We start from the raw sequence: 25654 nt of genomic DNA, 5'->3' as shown, positions 1-25654 counted from the left end.
CAAATTACAACAGTTTTATTTAAACTGTTGTCGTATCCCTTAAAAATGCGCATAAAGACAACGGTTTAGAAAACCGTTGTAAAAAGTGTTGTTGATTTAAAATGAAGCCGCTTAATGACAACAGTTTTCACAAAACCGTTGTCTTTTATATTTAATGGGGAGTTCAAAGACAACGGTTTTGTCAAAAACCGTTATCTTTGATCAAATTCGCAACAGTTTCTTTTAAAACCGTTGTCTTTCGGGTGTTGTCTTTTAACATTTTTGTTATAGTGATGCTAAAATGAGCTAGCATTGTATCAATATATGAAGCTCGGGATAAGCACAACATTCTTTTCTTGTGATCCTTTATTACTTTGATCCCGAGAATATGTGCGCATTCACCCAAGTCCTTCATATCAAATTGCTTAGACAACCATACCCTTGCTTCCGACAACACTTTGATATTGTTTCCAACTATCAAAAATGTCATCTACGTATAGTACAAGAAATACCACCACGTTTCCATCACACTTCTTGTATACATAAGACTCATCCGGACACTGAATAAATCCATATGACTGAATTACTTCATTAAACCGGATGTTCCAAGACCTTAAAGCTTGCTTCAGTGCATAAATAGACCGATTGAGCTTACATACTAGATGCTCTTTGCCCTTTGCAATAAACCCCTCTGGTTGCTTCATATGGATGTTTTCTTCAAGACTTCCGTTAAGGAAAGCTGTCTTGACATCCATTTTTCAAACCTCATAATCCATATGAGCAGCAATGGATAAGAGTATCCGGATAGACTTAAGCATAACTACCGGTGAAAAGGTCTCCTTATAATCGATTCCATCTTTCTGAGTGTACCCTTTCGCAACAAGCCTAGCTTTGAAGGTTTCCACCTTCCTGTCTATCCCTCTTATCCATTTACATCCAATAACTTTTACACTATTTGATGGTTCTACAAGCTCCCAGACCTTGTTAGAATACATAGATTCTATTTCAAAGTTCATCGCTCTTTGCCAAGATACTGCATCTTTATCTAGGAGTGCTTCGTCATATGTCCGGGGATCAGGTTCATGTTCACCAGGGACCAAGTCCGAAGACTCTCCCAAAAACATGAATCTCTCAGGTTGTCTAACAACCCTCCCACTACGATGAGGCACTGTCTATTATTGTGTATTATTTGTGATACGTGTTGCAGTTTCTTGTGATATTTCATCTTGCACTATTGGTACTAAAGTAGGCATGTCCTCTCGCATTTCTTCTAGAACAATTTCACTCATGGGCTTATGGTTCATTACATAATCTTCCTCTAAAAATTGAGCATTAGTGTTAACAATGATCTTTTGATTTTTATGATTATAAAACAAACCACCTTTCGTTCCCTTAGATATCCTACAAACAGACAAACTTCTGTACGTGATTCCAACTTGTCAGTATCTCCCTTCAGCACATGTGCTGGACTACCCCATATCCGAATATGACTCAGATTAGGCGTACGTCCATTCCATAATTCCATGGGAGTAAAGGGTACTGATTTAGAAGGTACCATTTTCAGAATGTACACTGTTATTTCCAGAGCATATCCCCAAAATGAATCTGGTAATTCTGAATAACTCATCATTGATCTAACCATTTTCATAAGAGTTCTATTCCTTCTTTCTGCCACACCATTCTGTTGGGGTGTACCAGGTGCAGACAATTGGGATTGAATCCCGACCTCTGATAAGTAATTCCTAAACTCTCCAAAGAGGTATTCACCACCATGATCAGATCGTAGTGTCTTGATACTTTTACCATGATGTTTCTCCACATCAGCCTTGTACTCTTTGAACTTATCAAAGCATTCAGACTTGCGGCGCATCAAGTAAATGTACTCATATCTCGAATAGTCATCTATAAAAGAGACAAAATATTCGAAATCACCTCTTGCCTGGATAGACATAGGACCACACAAATCAGAATGAATCAGTTCCAACACATCTTTGGCTCTATACCCCTTGGCCTTAAAAGGTTTCTTGGTCATTTTACCTTCCAAGCAAGATTCGCAAGTTGGAAAGTTTTCCAACACTAATAAACCCAAGAGTCCATTGACTATTAGCCTTTGAATCCTACTCAAATTAATATGACCAAGCCTTAGATGCCAAAGATATATTTGATTCATTTCTGAAGGTTCCTTTCTATTATTAGAATTAGAAGATGTGTTTTTAATTTCCATTTGTTGCTTTATGGGAGTTATTGGATTTAGAGTATACAAATTGTCAACAAATGTACCAGAATAGATAACTTCCCTATTTTCTTTGATAACACCTTTGCTATCATAAATAGACAGAATATCTATCCTTGTATTATTTAGAAACTGAAATCAAGTTCTTTCTAAAACTTGGTATGTAAAGATAATTTCTTAAAACCAATATTTTATTCCTATAAATATCTCCCACTGCAACAGCTGCTACTTCTGTAGCATTGGCCATGTAAACAGTGATTTCTCCTTCGTGTAGTTGTCAGGTTTCCTGGAACCCCTGCAATGATTTGTAGAGATGATCAATGGTTATCATATCTACACATCAGGTACCGGTAGATAACACCACTAAATATGTTTCAACTACTAGAGAATAAGATATACCTATATTGTTCTCTTCCTACGAGGACAGTCCACCTACAAATGTTCAGACTGCTTACAAATGAAGCACTTGTCTTTCGACTTCTTCATTCCTGCTTTTAGTCCAGTACCTAGAGGTCATATAGTCTTGCCTATCAACCCGATTCTAGTGTCCGAAGAGTTCCTTGAGATTGTACATCATGTCATAAGCAGTTGGTAAGTCCTGATGCTGATGTTGCAACACATTTGATATTGAAACCAAAATGTAACACCATGCCATCTCATCTGCCTTTACCCATTTCTTATGATACTCAATCTCCTCTTCACTAGAATCACTATTAAGCACATTAGGGCAGACCTCTAACAGTACAAACTTATAGCCTTCAGCAGTTATGACAATGTCCAGGTTTCTTTTCCAATCTATGTAGTTGGGACCAGTAAGTTTGTTCTCTTTCAGTATAATAGTCAATGGGTTGAAAGTCATCCTAAGAATCACAAAATAAACTATTGGTCAAGACTCTAAATTTAGAATAATATTGATTCCTCAAATAATACTATTTAAATTTACCAACACCTCAAAACACCATGAATTTTGTATGCCACGTTAGTGTGGACATATACAAATTCAAACATTTGTAAGAGGAGGTTTTACCCATAAATTTTATTCTTGTCATCCTAACTTTATGACAAATAAAATTAATAGTTGGTATTTCTTTGGTCACACAAATAATAGCAGTGACTCCGTTGGGGAGGATACTATTAAATGTGCCTAAGTGTGTACCATTACTTGATACTTAGTCCATTAAATAGGATTGTGCCCCTTCAGTTGGAGAAGATCACACGCTCCTAAATAATTTCCTATAACCATCCATAAAGGAAGTTTGATCTAGTGATCCGCAAATAAACTCATCCGTTGTGGAGGGAGGCACTCAGAGCCAACACGCAAGTTTGTTGCATCACTTACAAACCAGTAATGGAGACTGTGGAATTTATTTACTAATCCCTCTCCCACTTAGTTATTTAAGATGAGGATTTTATCATGCACACACACATCACAGTAAATAAAGTAATAAATATGGAAAAATAATTTTCCAACTATTATGACCTTTTTCATCACTGTCCTCTGTGTGTTGGCAACCCTAGCTGCTGTCATCTTTAGCCACAGCAATCGGGTCTATTCGCCGCATCTATCTTGCTTCTATTTCCGCTATGCCTCTGGTCCACAAATAGTACCACGTCTCGCAAGGATACGATCCGCGATAAAAATAGAATTTTACATATATCGATCCTATATTCTACAAAGGAATGTACATGTAATCTAGATCGAAATAAAAATGTAAAATCCTAAAACTAATACAGCACCTGCTGTATTTAATACATACAATCATGCACACACATAAAATGCCCTTGACATGTCCAAGGGTCCAATCACACACAATCACTATAAGCCATAATAGTTGGAGTCTGCAACCACAGAGTTAGCATATCCTACTATTATCCTGCCTAAATTATGTATGACATGTGGATAATTAAACTGAAAATCAAACACACAAAGGCAAACCCTAGCTCTGATACCAATTGTTGGTTGCTACTCAGAATATCGTACTGCTTCCCCTGTACAAAAATTTTGTACAAGTCCTGAACCATTCCTAACAACCTATTGTGTTCTTTAGAAATTAAATTTGGAATCGCAAACAGAACTTAACATTATTGATTCCAAATTCAATTTATCTGTTCTTAGAGGTTTAGACTTGGATCGCAAATGATGCTTAACATTATTAATCCAAATCCACCTATGTTATAAATTTGATTAAATATTTATTTTAGAGATCGGCTTCCAGGTTAAACATGGCGAGGCACTAGGCCTTCTTGGTTATGGGAGCATCCACAACTTCCAAGACAAAGTCTTTCTACGAAATTCAATATATAATCTCCTTATAGTAACCCTAGGTTTAACCATTAAGAACAATCGAATCACAAGATAAAAAAAAAACAAAAGAAACACAAACTCGAATCATAAATTCGAAAACCTAGAATCACAAGCCTCTTGTGTTTGGTATTTCAAGATCTAAAAAAAAAGATGAACTAGTTATGATGTGGAAACTAATAACTAGTTATACCTTTTGTAGCTTATAGACCTCACGATCTTCTGTCGTATTCCTCTTCTTATCTCGGACGTCGTGTGGGTGATGATCTACCGAGACGAGAATCCACCCAAGCTTCCTTCTTCTCCAAGCAAGTTTCGGCCACCACCAATCTTCAAGAGATGAAGAACTTTTGGCCACCAACCAAGCTCCAAGGGATGTTAAGAAACAAAGTCTCCTTTCTCTACTTCTTCTCCAAGCAAAGTCCGGCCACCAACAAGCTCCTTGAGAGTTGATGCCTCCGGCCACCAAAGAAGAAGAAAAGGAGGAGAGGAAGAAGATAAGGACCAACCACCACAAGGAAGAGAAGAGAGGAATACTAGATCATATATTGTTATGAGGTGAGACACCTCTACCCTCTCTTTTATATTCCTTAGTCTTGGCAAATTAGGAAAGTTTTAATAAAAACTTCCTTATTTTCCTTGCCAATGAAAGAAAAATTTAATTGATAAAAAATTTCCTTTTCTTCTATGGATGTGGCCGGCCATATTAAATCCTCCAAGGAAGGAAAGTTTTAAACACAAAATTAAAACTTCCTAATTTGTTTCCGAAAATTTTAAAATAAAATTTTCTCTTTTTAAAAATTCCCTTCATGGTTGGTTATAAAAGGAAACTTTTATAAATTAAAATATCTCTATTAAAACATGTGGATAATTTACAAAAAGAAAAATTTTCTCTAAAATTAAAATCTTTCTTTTAACTACAAATAAGGAAAGATATCAAAGCTTTCTCTTAATCTTTTGTAGAAAGCTATAAAAGGCATGATTTAATTTTAAAACTCTCTTTTAAAATCATGAGGATGGTTAAAAAGGAAAGTTTTATCAAAAATTAAAATCTTCTTTTTAACTACAAATAAGGAAAGATATCAAACTTTCTCTTAATTTTTGTAGAAAACTATAAAAGGAAAGATTTAAATTTTAAACTCTCTTTTAAAACCATGACTTCCACATAAGGAAAGATTTTTAAAAAATAAAATCCTTTTAATTTATTGTGGCCGGCCACCTAAGCTTGGGTTCAAGCTAGGCCGGCCACACTTCAACCCATCCAAGTTATGTCTTGGCCGGCCCTTGCTTGGGCTCCAAGCTTGGCTTGGCCGTCCACCTAAGGATGGGTAAGAAGGTGGGTATAGGTGGGTATAAGACTTTATAAATAAGAGACTACGACAAGGACCGAGAGGAGGAATTGGTTTTGGTCTCACATTGAACTTGAGCTTCCCGTGTTCGCCCTGAACACCCAACTCGAGTTCATCAATAATATCTCATTCCACTAAAGAGTTATTATTAAACTACTGCACCAATCCCATATTACTATATGTGCTCCTTCTTATCATGAGTGTGTTAGTCTCCCTTTGTTTAAGATATAGAATGCCCACTAATTAAATAAGTTACTGATAACTCACTTTATTAATATCTAGCTCCAAGAGTAGTACCACTCATCTTCATTGTCATGTCGGACTAAGTCCACCTGCAGGGTTTACATGACAATCCTTATGAGCTCCTTAAGGGGACATCATCAACCTAGATTCCTAGGGCACAGTTTCATTCTATAATCAACAACACACCATATAAATAATACTATTTCCCAACTTATCGGGCCTATTGATTTATCGAACTAAATCACACTCTTTGATAAATTAAAGAAATGAATATTGAGTATATGTGCTTGTTATTATATCATGATTAAGAGCACACACTTCCATAATAACAAAGGTCTTGTTCTTTTATGTAGTCAGTATAAAAAGAACTTATCTTAAATGTGTAGGACCGTTAGATTCGATAGAGGGGAGGTGAATATCGATTCGAAAACTTAGAGTATAAACACAGCGAAAAAGTAAAATAGACACAAATGTTTTTTACTTCGTTCGGAGCCTGTGATGACTCCTACTCGAAGGCCCGTGGTCCTTGACCACTTTCATTGGGCAATCACTAACAAGTCGAAATATGATTACAGAATGAATACAGGAAATGCTAGTGAAAATAAAGCAATACCGACAAGGAAATTAAATAAAAAATCGAAGGAGCACTTTGTCGGAGCGTTGTTGGCGTCGCACTGAACGTCGAGCAGCAAGACCAGCAGTAGAAGAGTTCTCAGATGAATTTTTTTTGAAGCTCCTGCCTGGGGCTTCTTTTCTATGCTGTTCCGGGCGCCTGGAATGCGACGTAGCTGCACAAACCGTGATGCTCCACGTGGCGACGACTCGGCTGGATATAATTTGCCTTTCGGGCGCCCGGATCCCTTCCAGGCGCCCGGACCACCTTGTTCCAGAAAACTCCCTTTTCCTGCAAAACAAAGTTAGTCCGAGGCAATATATACCCTGCAACATAGATTATTAGCACATTTATAATAGTATGAATTAGCATAAGTTAGTATGACTTAGATTCCGTCTTTCCGAGACCGGAATCTAGTCACGATCTCGACTTAGACATCCGAAATGGATCTAAGTCGGATCGACGCCTAATGTTCCCTTCCCGGGAACGCGTCCTCGCAGTCACTCCCCTCCAGTGACTTACCTCACTTACCTGCCAGACGTCCGGTCAGCCCGTCGACCCGTCTGGACTTCTCGCCAAGCGTCCGGTCAGCCCGTCGACCCGCTTGGACTTCTCGCCAGCTATCCGGTCAGCCCGTCGACCTAGCTGGACTTCTCGCCAAGCGTCCGGTCAGCCCGTCGACCCGCTTGGACTTCTCGCCAGCTATCCGGTCAGCCTGTCGACCTAGCTGGACTTCGTGCCAGACATCCGGTCAAACCCGTCGACCTGTCTGGACTTCTCCTGCACACTCGATCAAAGTGTCAGACAACAAGAAAACTAACTTAACTTATTTGTCATTCATCAAAACCTGGGTTAAATCGTTAGTGCTAACCGCACCAACAATCTCCCCCTTTTTGATGGAATGACAACCTGGTTAAGTTAGTGAAAACATATGCAAGAAAAAACATGCATTTATGTGGTTTTAAAGTTAGTTTGTATTTTCAAATTGGTTTAGCTAACTTAACCACCCAACCCTCCCCCTTTGGCATTCATCAAAAATAAGCAAGGGTAAACAATCATAGTGTAGAGTTACTGTAAAAAGTAATCAAATTATGAAACATATCTAAGTTTGGTTTAAAATTGAAAGATAAAAGTACAATTTTTAACACCAAGTTAAAAAAATAGTCAAGTTGACTTGGGGGAGACAAGTTGAATTTTGAAAAGTATAAATTTAAAGTTAATCAAGTTTAACTTTTCAAGCGTGTAAAAATTTTCAAATCAGGTTTTTCAAATTTACTTTTCATGTTTAAGTAACATTTACTTTTCAAAAAGGTAAATTTTCAACTTCGATTTTTCAAAACAAAGCAAAAATTAAACAAGTAAGAATAATTTTTCAAGAAGTAAAATTTTTAAGGCTAATTTGATAAAAGCTAAGTTTGGAAAGTTGAATTTTCAAGCATATGTTACAAAACTGAATAAGTTTAAATTTGCAATATTCAACTTTTAAAATCAGGTTTAATAATTAGGTGGGATTAAACTTAGTTAAATTTAACTTTTTGAAAACTGGTGTTTTAAAAATATGTTAGTTTTAGAATAGATGTAAAAAAGCATTTTTCAAACACACAAAATTTTAATTAATTTCTCTCCCTGAACTTGATACTTAAAATTTTGAAAATATTTGCTAAAAATATTCAAAGTAATTTTTTTTTTTTAAATGAGGTAGAATTTTCTAGAGAGATTTTAAAGAGAAGATTAAAAAATAACGCTTAAGGAGATAATTAAAAAATAAACCTCCCCCTGAATTTGATATTCCTTTAATTTATTAATCCTCCTTATTTATTAATTTTTCTAGGGGATTTAAAAGAAATTGAACCTCCCCCTGAATTGGTTACTCCCCTTAATTTAATATCTCCCCTTTAATACTAAGGTTTGGTTGTGTTAAATTTCAAAGCCCTAACACATTTGTCTAATTTAGTAATACATATATTATTATCTCTATATCCTTGGTATAACTGTTTATTTGAATTTGATTAATCAATTATTAATTAATTTTAGATTCAGGTGCTTAACTTTAGTTTAAGGTTAAATAAGATAAGATTTTATTAATTCAACAACAGTTAAGCATTATCAATAATTTATTGATTAGTTTTTACTTGATTTAATAATTTAATACTTAGTGAAATAATTTAAATTTCATATTACTTGATTGAGTTGGTCAATGAAAGTGTTAGTTATAATTATTATTATTATTAAAAAAAATTTAAAGGGATTTCTAAAACAGCATTTAAAAGGAATTTAAAATGATTTTTATAATATGTTTTATGTCAATTAACATATGTTTGATTCAGTTTTGATTTTAGATTTAAATTAATATTAGTGGTTAATTTAAGTTTAAGTTTAATTTTAAGTTTAAGTTAAAAATTTTAATTTTAATTGTAATTTCAATATTAAGTTTTAATTTATAATTTAATTTTTAGTTAAGTCAAATTAAAAATTAATTTTAAGGTTAAAATGATGTTTAAGATTAAAAATGAGTTTAAAGTCAAAATAATAATTTTTAAAGTGAAAATAAGCTATAGAAATAACAAAATTTCATTATAGTGAAAAAATAAGAAGAATTTTTCAAAATGATACAAAATTTTTAGATAGTTTTAAAATGATTTTTAAAATATTTTTTAAATGATTTTTAAAAGTTTTTTTTTTAAATAATTTTTAAAATAACAATAATTTTTAAAAGGTTTTAAAAGAATTTTTAAAGTTTTTAAAATGATTTTTAAAAGAGTTTTTAAAATAATTTTTAAAAATGTTTTAAAATAATTTAAAAGAATTTTTTAAAGTTTTTTTAAAAATGATTTTTAAAAGTGTTTTTAAAATAATTTTTAAAATGTTTTAAAATAAATTTTAAAAGAATTTTTTAAAGTTTAAAATGATTTTTAAAAGAGTTTTTAAAATGTTTTAAAATAATTTTTAAAAGAATTTTTTAAAGTTTTTAAAATGATTTTTTAAAAGAGTTTTTAAAATAATTTTTAAAATGTTAAAATAATTTTTAAAAGAATTTTTTAAAGTTTTTAAAATGATTTTTAAAAGAGTTTTTAAAATGTTTTAAAACAATTTTTAAAAGAATTTTTTAAAGTTTTTAAAATGATTTTTAAAAGAGTTTTTAAAATAATTTTTAAAATGTTTTAAAATAATTTTTAAAAGAATTTTTTAAAGTTTTTAAAATGATTTTTAAAAGAGTTTTTAAAACAATTTTTAAAATGTTTTAAAAGAATTTTTTAAAGTTTTGAAAATGATTTTTAAAAGAGTTTTTAAAATAATTTTTAAAATGTTTTAAAAAATTTTTAAAAGAATTTTTTAAAGTTTTTAAAATGATTTTTAAAAGAGTTTTTAAAGAATTTTTTTAAAAAGTTTTTAAAGAATTTTAAAAAATAGTTTTTAAAGAATTTTAAAAATAGTTTTTAAAGAATTTTAAAAATAGTTTTTAAAGAATTTTTCAAATAATTTTTAAAGAATTTTAAAAATAGTTTTTAAAGAATTTTTAATATAGTTTTTAACGAATTTTTAAAATAGTTTTTAAAGAATTTTTAAAATAGTTTTTAAAGAATTTTTAAAATTGTTTTTAAAGAATTTTAAAAAATTGTTTTTAAAGAATTTTTTTTTTAAAAAAATAGTTTTTAAAGAATTTTAAAATATAGTTTTTAAAGAATTTTTAAAAATAGTTTTTAAAGAATTTTAAAAATAGTTTTTTAAAGAATTTAAAAAAATAGTTTTTAAAGAATTTAAAAAATAGTTTTCAAAGAATTTTAAAAATGGTTTTTAAAGAATTTTAAAAATAGTTTTTAAAGAATTTTTCAAATAATTTTTAAAGAATTTTAAAAATAGTTTTTAAAGAATTTTTCAAATAATTTTTAAAGAATTTTAAAATAGTTTTTAAAGGATTTTTAAAATAGTTTTTAAAGAATTTTAAAAAATTGTTTTTAAATAATTTTTAAAATAGTTTTTAAAGAATTTTTAAAAAATATTTTTTAAAGAATTTTAAAATAGTTTTTTTTTAAATAATTAAGTTAAAATAATTTTTAGGGTAAAATAAATTTTTTAATTTAAAATAATTTTTAGGTTAAAATAAAATTTTTATTTTAAAATAATAAATTTTTAAGTTAAAAAAAAATTAGTTTTAAAATAAATTTTTAAGTTAAAAAAAAAAGTTTTAGAATAAATTTTTAAGTTAAAAAAAATTAATTTTAATCTTTAAAATAGATTTTTTTTTTAAAAAAAAATTAATTTTAATTAATTTTAATTTAATTTGAATTTGAAATTCCAAATTTAATTTTAATTTCGTTTGAAAATTAATTAATTTTAATTTCGTTTGAAAATTAATTAATTTAATCCTTATTCATCTCACCCGATCTAGATTATCAATCAGGGAATCTTATAATTTACTGAGATGAATTAGATTTAATTACAGAGTTTGGTTTAACTTGTGTTAGATTCAGGTTTAGCTTTGGTCTCAACAAATAGGCATTTTTCGGATAAACTTCTAAGCTTGGTGAGTCACTTGGACGTCATTAGAAGTAACCAACCTTTCGAGGTTTTCCGAATAGTCCTATCCACGGAGCTTAGTATTAAACCTTGGTCTAACTAGTTAGGATCCATTTAAAGGTAGCTTCGGTCGGTTCCACTTGGCCAAATGCACCAGATTGAAGCCATATCTTTCTAGACATGCGATGCCCAAGCTTCCCCAACGTACTATCATCAAAAAACTTCACCAGTACCATGATTCAAGTTTAACTTGAACCCTCTTTAACTAGTCCTAATTACCCTGTCGGGTAGGTTGGTTGGGGTTACCCTTTTCGGGTAGGTTGGTTAGGGTTACCCTGTCGGGTAAGTTAGTTTTGGAGGTGCCGGCTATTCTGGAGCCTCCCCCTGAATTATTGGCCATTAATTTAGTTTTTAGTTCTGGGTTTATTATAGTTAAGTTTTGGTTAAAATTTAATGTTTAATTTATAATTTAGATTCAAGTTTTTAATTTTGAATTAATTAAATTAGTCAAATTATCTTTCTTTAAGAGAGTGTATTTAATATTTGAATTTTCTTTCAATTTCAATTTTATTGGGTTAATTGAATTATCTTTCTTTAATAGCTTATTTTTAAAATTTAAGTTTTTATTTATTTTTAAATTTGAATTAACTAAACTGTTTGAATTATATTTTCTTAACGGTTTATCTTTTAGCTTTTTATTAATTGTTAATTTTGAAGTTTCTAGATTATTTTTGTTTAATATGTTATCTTTAACATTTAATTTTAAGTTTGTTAAATTCCGTTTTGATTTTATCAAAGTGTTTGATTTTATCCTTATATTTTCTTTGCCTTTTAAATTGATATGGTTAATTGAATTTATTAGATTAGTTTTATCTTTAAAGTTTAATTTCTTATTAATTAAATTATCTTGGTTTTGGATAGCATTTTCTAGATTAATATTGTCTAGATTAAATAATTTATTAATTTTATCTAGATCAATATTGACCTTGTTATCTTTTTTGTTTGAATTTTCAAATTTGTTTAGGTTTAAATTCAAATTTTTTGATTTATTAATTATTTTCAGATTTTCTGTATTTTCTAAATTAATTATATTTGTTTTATCAGAAAATATCCTAGAGGTATTTTTGCAAGTACTGTCATGTACACTATTTTCACATATACTTTCAGACATATCCAAATTAACAGGCGCATATTTTAAACTATTACTAGCAAGGGTATTTTGGTAAATATTACTAACCTTGAGCGCAACCCTTAATTCAGCAGGCTTCTCCGTTGGATCTGACTCGAGTCCGGATTCGACTTTAACTTGATCTTCTAGCTCTATCGGCATCTCGTGAAGCTTGATCAACTGGGTCCACAGCTCATATGCATTCTTGTACTTTTCTAATCTGCATAAAATATTGTTAGGTAAAACATTACAAATAATGTTACTTACCTTTTTGTTCAGTTCCGAGTTCTGAGAAGGTTTTCTCAATATCAGCCAATAATCAATGTTTACGCTTCCTAAGAAGCATTCCATTAAGCGCTTCCAGTAGTTGAAGTCTTCATGATCGTATGGTGGTGGTTCGCAGGGGTTCCGTCCTTCTTGAAGAGTCATTATTCTTGCACACAGAGAAACAGAAAAAAATCCCAAGACTTGGTCTTGGATTAGCAGTGCTGAAAAAAATAATATTTCACTATTTTCGGGAAAAATAATAAAATATTATTAAAATATTAATAAAATATTTGAAAAAATATTATTTCAAAATTTTGAAAATGTAATATTTTTTAAATACTAAATAATGGTGAAAAGATGGCGATGTATTTTTCAAAAACCGTTTTGGAGGGAAAAAACGAAAGGCGTAAGGTTTTATTTTAAAGACAAACGATATCTACTTTTTCTTTAAAAAAAGTCCCCCCTTTGCCTGATTGGTGGTTGCACCAAATCAGAGCGGTACCTGCTCTGATACCACTTGTAGGACCGTTAGATTCGATAGAGGGGGGGGTGAATATCGATTCGAAAACTTAGAGTATAAACGCAACGGAAAAGTAAAATAGACACAAATGTTTTTTACTTCGTTCGGAGCCTGTGACGACTCCTACTCGAAGGCCCGTGGTCCTTGACCACTTTCGTTGGGCAATCACTAACAAGTCGAAATATGATTACAAAATGAATACAGGAAATGCTAGTGAAAATAAAGCAATACCGACAAGGAAATTAAATAAAAAATCGAAGGAGCACTTTGTCGGAGCGTTGTTGGCGTCGTACTGAACGTCGAGCAGCAAGACCAGCAGTAGAAGAGTTCTCAGATGAATTTTTTTTGAAGCTCCTGCCTGGGGCTTCTTTTATATGCTATTCCGGGCGCCTGGATTCCTTTCGGGCGCCTGGATTCCTTCCGGGCACCTGGAATGCGACGTAGCTGCACAAACCGTGATGCTCCACGTGGCGACGACTCGGCTGGATATAATTTGCCTTCCGGGCGCCCGGACCACCTTGTTCCAGAAAAATCCCTTTTCCTGCAAAACAAAGTTAGTCCGAGGCAATATATACCCTGCAACATAGATTATTAGCACATTTATAATAGTATGAATTAGCATAAGTTAGTATGACTTAAATTCCGTCTTTCCGAGACCGGAATCTAGTCACGATCTCGACTTAGACATCTGAAATGGATCTAAGTCGGATCGACGCCTAATGTTCCCTTCCCGGGAATGCGTCCTCGCAGTCACTCCCCTCCAGTGACTTACCTCACTTACCTGCCAGACGTCCGGTCAGCCTGTCGACCCATCTGGACTTCTCTCCAAGCGTCCGGTCAGCCCGTCGACCCGCTTGGACTTCTCGCCAGCTATCCGGTCAGCCCGTCGACCTAGCTGGACTTCTCGCCAAGCGTCCGGTCAGCCCGTCGACCCGCTTGGACTTCTCACCAGCTATCCGGTCAGCCCGTCGACCTAGCTGGACTTCGTGCCAGACATCCGGTCAACCCGTCGACCTGTCTGGACTTCTCCTGCACACTCGATCAAAGTGTCAGACAACAACAAAACTAACTTAACTTATTTGTCATTCATCAAAACCTGGGTTAAATCGTTAGTGCTAACCGCACCAACAAAATGGTCCTGCTCAATACACTCAGAGTGTACTAGTGTAATTTTATAGTCAAGATAAACTAATACCAAATTATACTACGACTATTCCAATGGTTTGTTCCTATCCATATTAGTCATGAGCTATTGTTTATAATTTATAAGGAATTGATAACATGATCTTCTGTGTGTGACACCACACACCATGTTATCTATAATATAAATTAATTGAATAACTACACTTAGCATATAAATGTAGACATTTGACCAATGTGATTCTTTATTTCATAATAAATTTTTACAAAAAACTAGACTTTTAGTATACACTCTAACAATTATAGGGCAACATCATGATGAATAAACTCCTAAAAACAGCGATTAAAACTAAACCTATAGAATCTACAACTTACTAGGCCTACAAATCCACATGAGCATGAAAAAATTCGTAACTTCTAAGGGTAAACCAATGGCAAAACATGAGGCAAATTCTTGTACATCATCCAAATAAATAGCTCCTAAAAACAGTGGTTAAACCCCTCCTATAAATCTGAAATCCTCAAACTTTATAATTCGAATTGAGCATAAAAAGGGGCTTCTATCTTCCAAGAAAAATAACTAGAAGTATAGAACAAACATGAAGTGCAACATCAAACTATATAACTTCTAAAATAGAATTTTAATCTACTCCTATAAATCTTAATTTTATAAGTTTTACAATTCGAGTTGAGTATCATATGGTCTTCTATCCTCTAAAGAAAAACAAATAGAAGCATGGAACAAACATGAAGTACAACATCAAATTATATAACTTCTAAAACAGAATTTTAGAACTACCCTTATGGATCCAAAACCTACAAGTTCTAAATGTAATGGGAACATAAATCGTTCTCTAGATTCCATGTAGAGGTGAGGAAGGAACTTAAATCATGGTATCATCTTCTTAAAAACACAAAAGAACATAGAGTTCCATAAACATCAAATCCATTAGAAGCATAAACAATTTTCTAATTTCCAAATAGAGATGGAGAAGGAACATATACCATCAACTTGTTAAAACTGAAAAGAACATAAAAATCTATAGAATCCAAAATCCTCCATTTATACAAACCTTTAAAAACGTAAGGAAAGAACTTAAACTAAAGCATCACACATCAATTTACGGTACCCGAAATTCACAAGACTATAGAAACTAACTAGAGCATTGCAAGTTAAGGAACATGCGTTAAGTACTTAGCTACTAACTCCTTGTCTTCTCTTGAAGAAGCTCTAGCACCGGTGAAGAAACAAAGGGAGAGGAAAATCTTCTTAGGGCCGGCGGCAACATCCAAAAGGAGGGTTTTGAAGGTAAGGTTTAAATAAGAGAGGGAACTTAGGACTTGTTCTCAATTTCTAATTCCTATAAATTTTATAAATGCTAAGTCCTATATATTATTTTTTATAAAACTTAATACTAAGTCTAAATAGAAACCTATATCCATGGTTATATAATTCCATATCTATCCACATATACAAAAATTCGTAACTTATAGATTTTATAAATGCTAAGTCATTTATTTTATTTTTATAAAACTTAATACTAACTCTAAATAAAAACTTATATTCATGGTTATACAATTTTTTTCTACATACTAAGTCTTATAACTTTTATAAGGCTAAGTCATGTATATAGATATATATATATATATATTATAATGCTAAGTCATGTATATATATATATATATATATATATATTTTTATATACACACTAAGTCTTTATAACTTTTATTAATAATAAAAATTTATATCTATAGTTATATATATTCACATGGGTTATATAAATTTTTTTATATTTTTACCAAGTCATATAAATTTTATTCATATTGATCTTGTCCGAAAGCGAGAAGGCGAAAAATTGGGGATGTGGCGGCTTTGCTGACCGACTGCGGACCTCACTCCGCTCTGTAAAACAAATAACGTCAGTGTCAATCCAAGGAAGGGGTCCCTAGCATTGGTCCTCCGACGCTCAAGTCAGTCACCAGAACTGTAGAAGAAGTGGAGCAACAGTAGAACTAGCACCAAACAGTAATAATGCGTACCTCCGCCGGTGATGGACCCCCCTTTATATAGAGCCCTGGTAGACGACGAGCATGCTTCTCGAGGCGTGGGTGTGTTCTCCAATACATCCTATGAAAGGACCTATCAAGAAAGTACCTTTAACATCATACCTTAGCAGGGCATGCATATCCCTGACAAGACAGTAGAAGCTTCCGTCGTAAGATCCGCCTGTCGACCATGCCTCGTGTCAACGACACTATCTCCTAAAAAGATATCAAGAGATACTACAGTGGTCCCGTTGCTTGGCCGAGTGGGATAGCCGCTCAGCCGAGACTCCGTTCCATCCTTGACCAGGTCTCATTGCTTGGTCAAGCGGGGTAGTCGCTCGGCCAGGACCCCTCCGCTCTGTCGACCTTAATTGCTCTTCCGTGCCAGGTGGGCCTCCCTCTATCGCCAGATCACAAGTCTCCCCCTTAAGTCTAGTCGAAGGAGGCTACAAGTCCAATCGACTGGACCAGTAGAGTCTTTGGCAACTTCCACGGTTTCACCGTTCGACTACGTATCGCCAGGCTAGGCCCGTAATTATTGCTCGGACCATGCCTTTCGAAGCAAATTGTGCCTCGGCCTCTCGGCTGTATGATAATCCCTTATCTGTGCCCGGTCGGGACGATAAGCGACAACGCTTGGTGATTTTTCTCTTTTCCTCGCGCCTTCTCGGCTGAACGTCCTGATGTCATCTAGATTTCTTGAAGATCGTACAAATCTCTGATCATTATGGCTGAGCACGCGACCATACCTTTTAATCAAGTCTCATTAATGCCTTCCGCTAGCTGAACGTCATGTGTCTCACTTTCTATCGCCACACGTTTGACATGACAGGCGGATAACTACTAGCAACGTGATAGGAGCCTTTCAAATTCAATGGCTAGATCTTCTCTTAGGTTTTCGCAACCCTGGATCAAACGACTCAAGTCGATCAGTCGCGAGGCTTATAACCCACGTGTGTCGCCGTCTTCTTCCTTCCTCATGCTTTCATCTTCGAGCTTTTTCCGCGGCGCATCGCTTCTTCTTCTTCTCAAACGATCTTTCCCGTAAGCTCCTTTACTTTTTATTATTTGAATATGTTCATTGTTCTTCCTCATCTCTATTTTCAATGGCCAGTTCCTCACAACCTCCTGTCCCTGTCCTTGGGCTTTGGTATACTTTCACTGAGTCCAAGTTCGACGGGGACGATATTGAAAGCCTGAAATCCATCTATGAGTTTCCATCCGACTACGAAGTTGCCATTCCTTCCGCGTACGATCGGTTGCACGCACCTCGACTTAGTTTTTTGTGTTTCTTTAAGGATCAGTTCACCATTGGTATGCAGTTCCCTGTCCACCCTTTCTTCTCTGCAGTCTGTAAATATTTTTGTATTTCTCTTAATCAATTAGTGCCAAACTCCTTTCAGCTGCTATGTGGGATCGTAGTTTTGTTCCGCGTGCACGACATTCCTTTGACTCCTCAGCTCTTCTATTACTTTTATTATACTAAATTGTCCGAGCCAGAGACTTTTTTGTTCCATGCCCGAGTGGGCTTGGTCTTTTTTGATAAAATGTCGTCCTCCAACAAGCATTGGAAGGACCACTACTTCTTCGTTTGCTTTCCCGAGCGATCAGATTTCCTGACCAGCTAGCAGCTAGAAGTGACAAGATTACCAGCGCTCAAGAAGTACAAAAGCCGATTGGACAATCACCAGGCAGCTTCTAGCTTAGCCGGTCAAAAGTACCACATTTATAAGTTGCTGTTGGAGGGTGTCCTTTACATGTTTAGCTTGAGTCTGATCCGTACAAAGCTTTCGTTCAGCCTAGGTATGCTCTTTCTTTCCCCAATCTTTGAATCTAACTAATTTTTCCTCCTCTTTTGTAGCTCGAATCATGTTGCGAGCACGTCTGACCAGCAAGTACAAGCTCACGGACGTAGAGATCAACGCTACGACGATGGCCGAGTTGGAGAGTCATGGCCTGCGGCAGGTAGGCTCTCATGAGGATCCTCTCGGTGAAGCTGAGGGAAAGCAATCACTGGCCAGCAGTGGGTGAAGCCCAACCGCGCCGAGTAATGCAACGGTTGACACAGTGGACCTTCCTCCAGAACGACCATCAATGCTTCTGATCGTGGTGGCTTCAGAGTCAACTACTTCTAGCGAACCGCTGCGACATTGCAAGAGACACCACGCAGAAGTGTCCTCCCGCTCTGCCACTTCCACATTACAGATGCCAGCACGGGGTGGTTCATGACCATCCTCCGAGCGAGGTGAGACATTTACTCCCGCTCCCTTCGAATAAGCAAAAGCAGCACTCCACACCTCCCTTTCATTCGGCTGGACACCGTCCTTGTCCTAGCTACCGCAAGGGACCATTTGTGCACCGCCGGTCGCCTTTATGCCGCCGTAAACTTTACCGGCGGTCCAAGTATCTCATATCTGACTAGTTCCCACTTCTCGGTCTACAGGCAGGGCGACTTTAGACCCCTCTGGCTTGAGCAGCTAGAGGCAAATAATGATGATTATCCATTTTTCGATCGATGAGTATCGTAATGCGGACGACCTGACGTCCCTCACCCTCAAGCACCAAATAAGGATCCAAGGGTCACTCGCACAGATATGGCCCAATGCATGAGCCCGTGCGATGGTCATCTCTCTAGGGGAGCTTGCCAACAATCACACCTAGATGCCCAGTGGGGTATGCACGCTGCTTTTGTATTTACCTTTTATCCATTCGGCACTTTATAATTTTCCTGTTGCTGCAGTTCTAGGTGGAGAGCCTGGCCATGTACCACAAGGTCACCTATTTGGAGCACGAAGTCCAGCAGCTGCATGCTCTGAGCGGCCAATCGTCTGCTTCACAGACGCACTTGGAGCAAATGAGCGCCGAAATGGCCCAATTAAAGGCCAACTTGCAGAGGAGCTTTGAGCTGCTAGAGGCAGAAAAGGGAAAGAGTTCCTAACAGCCAACGCAGCTGGCGAGGCTCAACAAGAAGGCCACCTCCTTCGAAGCGAAGATCCACTTGGCCAATACTAGGAAGCTCCCAGCTATTGAGAATTTGGAAATCAAGAACAAAGAGTTTTGGGTATTGGCTCAGAGTCTGAAGGAGGCGGAGGCCTCCCTGAATGCCAAGCGAGAGGGTCGGTCGGCCGAACGCTCCATCACGAAGACCTAGCTTGCCACAAAGGATAAGGAGCTGGCCAAGTTGAAGGCGGACCTGGAAGCATCCCAAGCGGCCCTCGAGGTTTATCAGGGTGCTGAGTCTAGGCGGTTTGAGCTCATGAAGTGGGACTACCTCCGCTCGAACGCCTTCAATGACCAGCTCAATGATCGAGCGCTCCGTTTCTTCAACCTTGCCATCGATGGGGCGCTTGACCAGTTGAAGGGCGGCGGCTATATCCCGATTGCTCTGAATAAAAAGGTCATCAGCCGAGACAAGATGAACGAGTCGTTGTCCGACAATGTGCTAGATTACCTCGAGTGAACCCGCTCTTGCAATGTCAGCCTCTTTTTTGTGTTGGCTTATACAAACTTTTCAAGTGTTAATGTAGAGTAGCCCGTTCGGCGTACCCTTTCATTTAGTGCTATTCCATCATGTTGCGCCATTTGGCGCTTCTTTGTTCAGCTTTTGTTGCAACCACCCATGCAATCATCGCTACTCTGTTGGAATAGGGCTTTGAGTCACTTATTGTTTTATGGAAAATTTCCAAGTGTGGCCCCATAGACTACCGATTAGCAATGTTATATTCGTCGATCATCTTTATTCGTACTAGGCTTAGCTTTAGAGCAGTCGATCAACCATTTTTCATCATAGCCTCGGGTTTAGAGTCGCTGCTCGCCTGTTGACGAAGACCGGGGTTTAAAGTGGTCACTCGCCAGTTGAAGTGTGTAGACACGAGTTTAAGGTCGGCACTTAACCGCTGATGTAGACGAGGATTTAAGGTCACCACTCGACCGTTGACATAGACGAGGGCTTAAAGTTGCCGCTCAACCACTGACATAGATGAGGCTTTAAGGTCGCCACTCGACCGTTGACGTAGATGAGGGTTTAAGGTCATCGCTCAACCATTGGTGAAGACTAGGGTTTATAGTCACCACTCGACTGTTGCAATATGTAGATGAGGGTTTAAGGTCACCGCTCGACTGTTGCAATATGTAGATGAGGGTTTAAGGTCACCGCTCGACTGTTGGCATAGACGAGGGGTTAAGGTCGTCACTCGACCACTGACGTAGATGAGGGTTTAAGGTCATTGCTCGACCGCTGATATAGATGAGGGTTTAAGGTCGCCGCTCAACCAGTGACGTAGATAAAGGTTTAAAGTCACCGCTCGACCCTTGACGTAGTAGAGCGTTTAAGTTTGCCGCTCAACTGTTGACGTAGATGAGGGTTTAAGGTCGCCGCTCAACCATTGACGTAGATGAGGGTTTAAGGTCGCCACTCAACTGTTGAAATACGTAAACAAGGATTTAAGGTGGTCATTCGACCGTTGAAATGCGTAGACTTTTAACTTAGCTGATTGGTTCAAGAGTCTGGAACACTTATGACTTTATTCATATTTGTCCTGTATTCAGAAGACATGCATGCACTTATACAGGTACATCTATATTTATTCACGCACCTCTCACCCGACCCTATAGGGTTTGAGATGGTTCACGCTCCACGGCCGCTCGAGATGTCTTCCGTCTTCATCCTCTAAGTAGTAGGCTCTCAAGTGGAGCTTTTGCATGACCTTATAGGGTCCCACCCATGGCGCTTCGAGTTTGGTAACATCGTCGATCGGCTTTATTCTCTTCCACACCAGATCGCCGACTTAGAAGGCCCTCGGAACACCCTACGATTGTAATTCTACTTCATCCACTTCCGGTATGCCATCAACTGAACGACTGCTTTATCCCATGCCTCGCCCACCAAATCGGGCTCCATAAGTTTTTGCTCAACGTTCCCCTCATCGCAAAGCTGCACCCAATCAGATTATACTCCGACTTCCACCAGGACTAACACTTCATCGCCATACACCAGATGAAATGGTGTTACGCCAGTCGCCTCCTTTGGAGTTGTGCGAAGAGCCCATAGGACGCTGACCCAGCTACCTCCCGCGTGGTCGAGCCAAGCTCGTAAACCTCTGAGGATGTCTCGGTTGGTGACTTGCGCTTGGCCGTTGCTCTGGGGGTAAGCCACTGAGGTGAAGGCTTGCTGAATGTCATAGCCTTCACACCACTCCCTGAGCCTCCGACCGTCAAACTGCCTCCCGTTGTTCGAGACAATTCGGCGGGGGATGCTGAACCGACACAAGATGTTCTGCCAAAAGAATTTTACTACCATTTGTTCAGTTATCTTTGCTAATGGATCGACTTCCATCCATTTTAAAAAATAATCCATGGTGATGAACAGGAATCTTCACTGAGCGATCACCATTGGAAACGACCCAGCGATGTTCATTCTCTATTGGTCGAACGGGCAAGACACCGTGGACGCCTTCATCTCCTCAGTCGATTGGTATGAAATACTATGATATTTTTGGCAGGACAGGTAAGTAGCTACTGTCCGAGCGGCGTCCTCTTAAAGTGTGTGCCAAAAATATCCGGCTAGAAGGATTTTCCGGGCTAATGATCAACTGCCCAGATGACTTTCACAGGAGCCCTGATGAACTTCTTGGAGGATGTACTCTATGTCTTCTGATCCAACGCACTTGAGCAGTGGTCTCGAGAAAACTCACTTATAAAGTTGGTCCCCGATCAGTGTAAATCATCCGACCCTCTTTTTCAATAAACGAACTGCTTCCTGATCGAACGGTGTGCTTCTTGAACGAAGGAATTCAATCAACGATGTCCTCTAATCGCTTGGGAAGGAGAATCCTTCCATCCGATCGTTGTGCGCCACCAGTGAGACCTACTCGATCAGGTGGTTTATCACAATCGGGGATAATGAATTAGCTAACTTAGCCAGTTCATCTGCTACCTGATTGTCTGATCGGGGGGATCTTTTGTATAATGACTTCTTGGAAATTTACCTTCAACTTCTTGAAAGCTTCTGCGTACAGCTTGAGTCAGGAGCTACTTATTTAGAACATCCACGATAGCTACTAAGCGGCTAACTAGGAGTCCGAATGGATAAGGATTTTTGTAGCTCTGACGTGCCGAGCTGCTTGTAGGCCGACTATCAAGGCTTTCTATTCAGCTTCATTATTCGTCACCCGATAATTCAACCGAATGGACAGCTGCATCCGGTCCTCCCGGGGTGAAATCAACAGAATGTCGATCTCGCTACCTTACCGAGTGGATCTGGATCGGTGTTCTGGACCTCTCTGATGAAATTGGCTAAGGCTTGGGATTTAATCACCGTTTGAGAATTGTTGGTCATCATGACGATTGGGTTCTCCAGGAATTATGGACGAAGTCTCTGAGTGGCTAGCACAAATGTGTATGCTAATTTTTCAAGACAAGTGTAGCGAGACTCTGTATCTTTTAAAATATGACTCAAAAAATATACAAATTATTGTTCGTGGTTGTTCTGCTTTACCAATATCGAGCCAACCGCATACTCGATGAATGACAGGTAGATCCAGAGTGGCTTGCTAGTGCTCGGCTTGGCCAATACAGGCAAGGAGTTGAGATATTCCTTAAGCTCTTCCAGCACCTTGTCGCATTCGGCATCCCATTGGAATTTCATCGCTCGACGCAGCACTTTGAAGAACAGATGGCTTCAGTTGGATGACTTGGAGATGAACCTTGACAGTGCGGTGATCCGTCTGGTTAGTCGTTGGGTCTCCCTTAAGTTGTGAGGCGGGGGTATATCTTGTAGCGCCTTTACCTTGCTCAGATTTGCCTTGATGCCCTGTTCGGTGACGATGTATCTGAGGAAGCGGCCACTCTTCGCGCTGAATAGACATTTGTTGGGTTCAGCTATATCCCATATGCCCTTAAGGTTTGGCATGTTTCCTTGATATCTAAACAAAGTTTAGCAATTCAGAGGGATTTTATTAATATGTCATCGATATATACCTCTATGTTCCGGCTGATCTACCGACATAACACTTTATTCATAAGCCTCTGGTAGATGGCGCAAGCATTCTTCAATCTGAATGGCATCACATTGTAGCAATATGTTCCGTCGATCGTGCTGAAGCTGACCTTCTCCTGATCCTCTCGGGTGAGTGGCACTTGGTGGTATCCTTTGTACGCGTCGAGCATGCAGATCAGCTTGTAGCCTGTCGTCGAGTCCACCATCTGATCGATCCTTGGCAACGGGTAGAAATCCTTCGGGTACGCCTTATTTAAGTTGTGGAAGTCGATGCAGACCCTCCACTTGTTGCCCGGCTTGGAGACCAGCACGACATTAGTGAGCCAACTCGGGAATTAGACTTCCCGGATATGTCCGGCATCTAGCAATTTTCCGATCTCCGCCCGAATGATCAGGTTCTACTCTACGCTGAAGTCTCTCTTTTTTTGCTTCACGGGCCTAGCGTCCGGTCGGACATGAAGCTCATGCTGAGCCACGCTCAACGAAATCCCAAGGAGCTCATGTGTCGACCAGGCGAACACATCATGATTTTGTCTGAGGCAAGCGACCAACTCTTCCTTCTTCTCGCTCTCCAAGTAGGCGGCGACAAGGTAGTTGCCTCCGATTAGCTTGGGTGAATTTGCACCTCTTCCTTTTCGTCATATACCAGCGTAGAAGGTTTCTATGTGATAGCGTTCACCTCCAAGCACGGGTTCTTCCGACCGGCCCTTGCTTCAGATTTAACCATCTCGACGTATCATCGTCGAGCAGCCAACTGGTCGCCTTTGACTTCACCTACCTTATCGTCTACCAGGAATTTGATCTTCTAGCAAAAGTTGGACACCACGGCTCGAAACTCATTGAGTGTCGGTCCGCCCAATATGACATTGTAGGCCGACGACACATCCACCACAATAAAATTTGTGGTCCTTATCCTCTTTAGCGGCTCCTCCCTGAGCGAGACGGCCAGGCGGACTTGGCCGATCGACAACACTTCGTTGCCTGTGAATCCATAGAGTGTAGTCATCATGGGCAGCAAATCACTCCATTCGATTTGTAGCTGATCGAACGCCTTCTTGAATATGATATTCACCGAGCTTCTTGTGTTAATAAAGGTTCAATGAATAATGTAGCTAGCGATTACCGCTCGAATGATCAGCATGTCGTCATGAGGGATCTCCACTCCCTCTAAGTCCCTCAGACCGAAACTGATCTTGAGTCCTTCGGCCCTCTCCTTGCTACAACCCACGACATGGATCTCGAGTCGCTAAGTATGCGACTTCCTCACCCAGTTGGAATCATTGCCAGTCGACCCCCCAACGATCATTCCTTTTTCTCCCAGAGTGGTGTTACTCATGTTCTCTTCCTCTAGAGCTGAAGGTCTGCTCCGCTCAACCAAAGCTTTGTTAGGACTCCGATTGTTCCCCCTCTGAGATTGATGAGGTCGTGGTTTGGCCACCGTCCTTTCTTCGTCCCTTCACCTGACTGATCAGTGTCTATGTAGTCGATCAAGATATGGGGATTGGCGGTGATATCCCCATGGAGCCGACCTACTAGCTATTGGTGTCAGGTCGTAGTAGCCCCGTATATTGTGTGTCGCCGACTGGTGGAAAGAACAAAACATTGGCATCAACACTTTCCCTTTGGAAGTTTTTGGGTGACTAACCGCCACATGCTGCACGACATGCGTCCTTGGCTCATTATGTGGTTACGCCCCCCTGATCGAGGCCCCTTGGGAGGCTAATAGCTGCTCGACGAAAATGACTCAGGCGCTACTGCGGGTTCGGCTGGCACCTCCCTTCTTCTGGCCACTTGAGCTTCTTCCACATTTATGTACTTTGTGGCCTTCCTTTGCATGTGGTCTAAGTCCCTCGGTGGCTTCCTAATCAGCGATTGGAAGAACTCCTCATCGGTGAGCCCCTAAGTGAAGGCGTTCACTAATACATCTGATGAAACCACTAGGATGTCCATGGTCACCTGATTGAAGCACTGGATGTAGGCCCTCAATACTTCCCTGGGCCCTTGTTTCAGTAAGAACAAGTTCATGCTCGTCTTTTGGTGGCGATGGCTGCTGGTAAAATGGTGTAGGAACGCCGCCCGAAAACCTTTGAAGTTGTGGATAGAACCAATCGGCAGTCTCTTGAACTAATGTTGCGCTGATCCAGAGAGGGTGGTGAGGAAGACCTAACATTTCACCCCGTCGGTGTACTAGTGAAGTGTGGTCACATTATCAAATTTGGCCAGATGGCCATCCAGGTCGGTAGATCCGTTGTATTCTCCGATTGCCAGCAGAGTATAAT

This window comes from Zingiber officinale, chromosome 6B (genome assembly GCF_018446385.1).
Source record: "Zingiber officinale cultivar Zhangliang chromosome 6B, Zo_v1.1, whole genome shotgun sequence".
Taxonomy (NCBI): domain Eukaryota; kingdom Viridiplantae; phylum Streptophyta; class Magnoliopsida; order Zingiberales; family Zingiberaceae; genus Zingiber; species Zingiber officinale.
The sequence above is the reverse complement of the archived record's forward strand: the minus strand, read 5'-3'. Positions refer to the sequence as shown.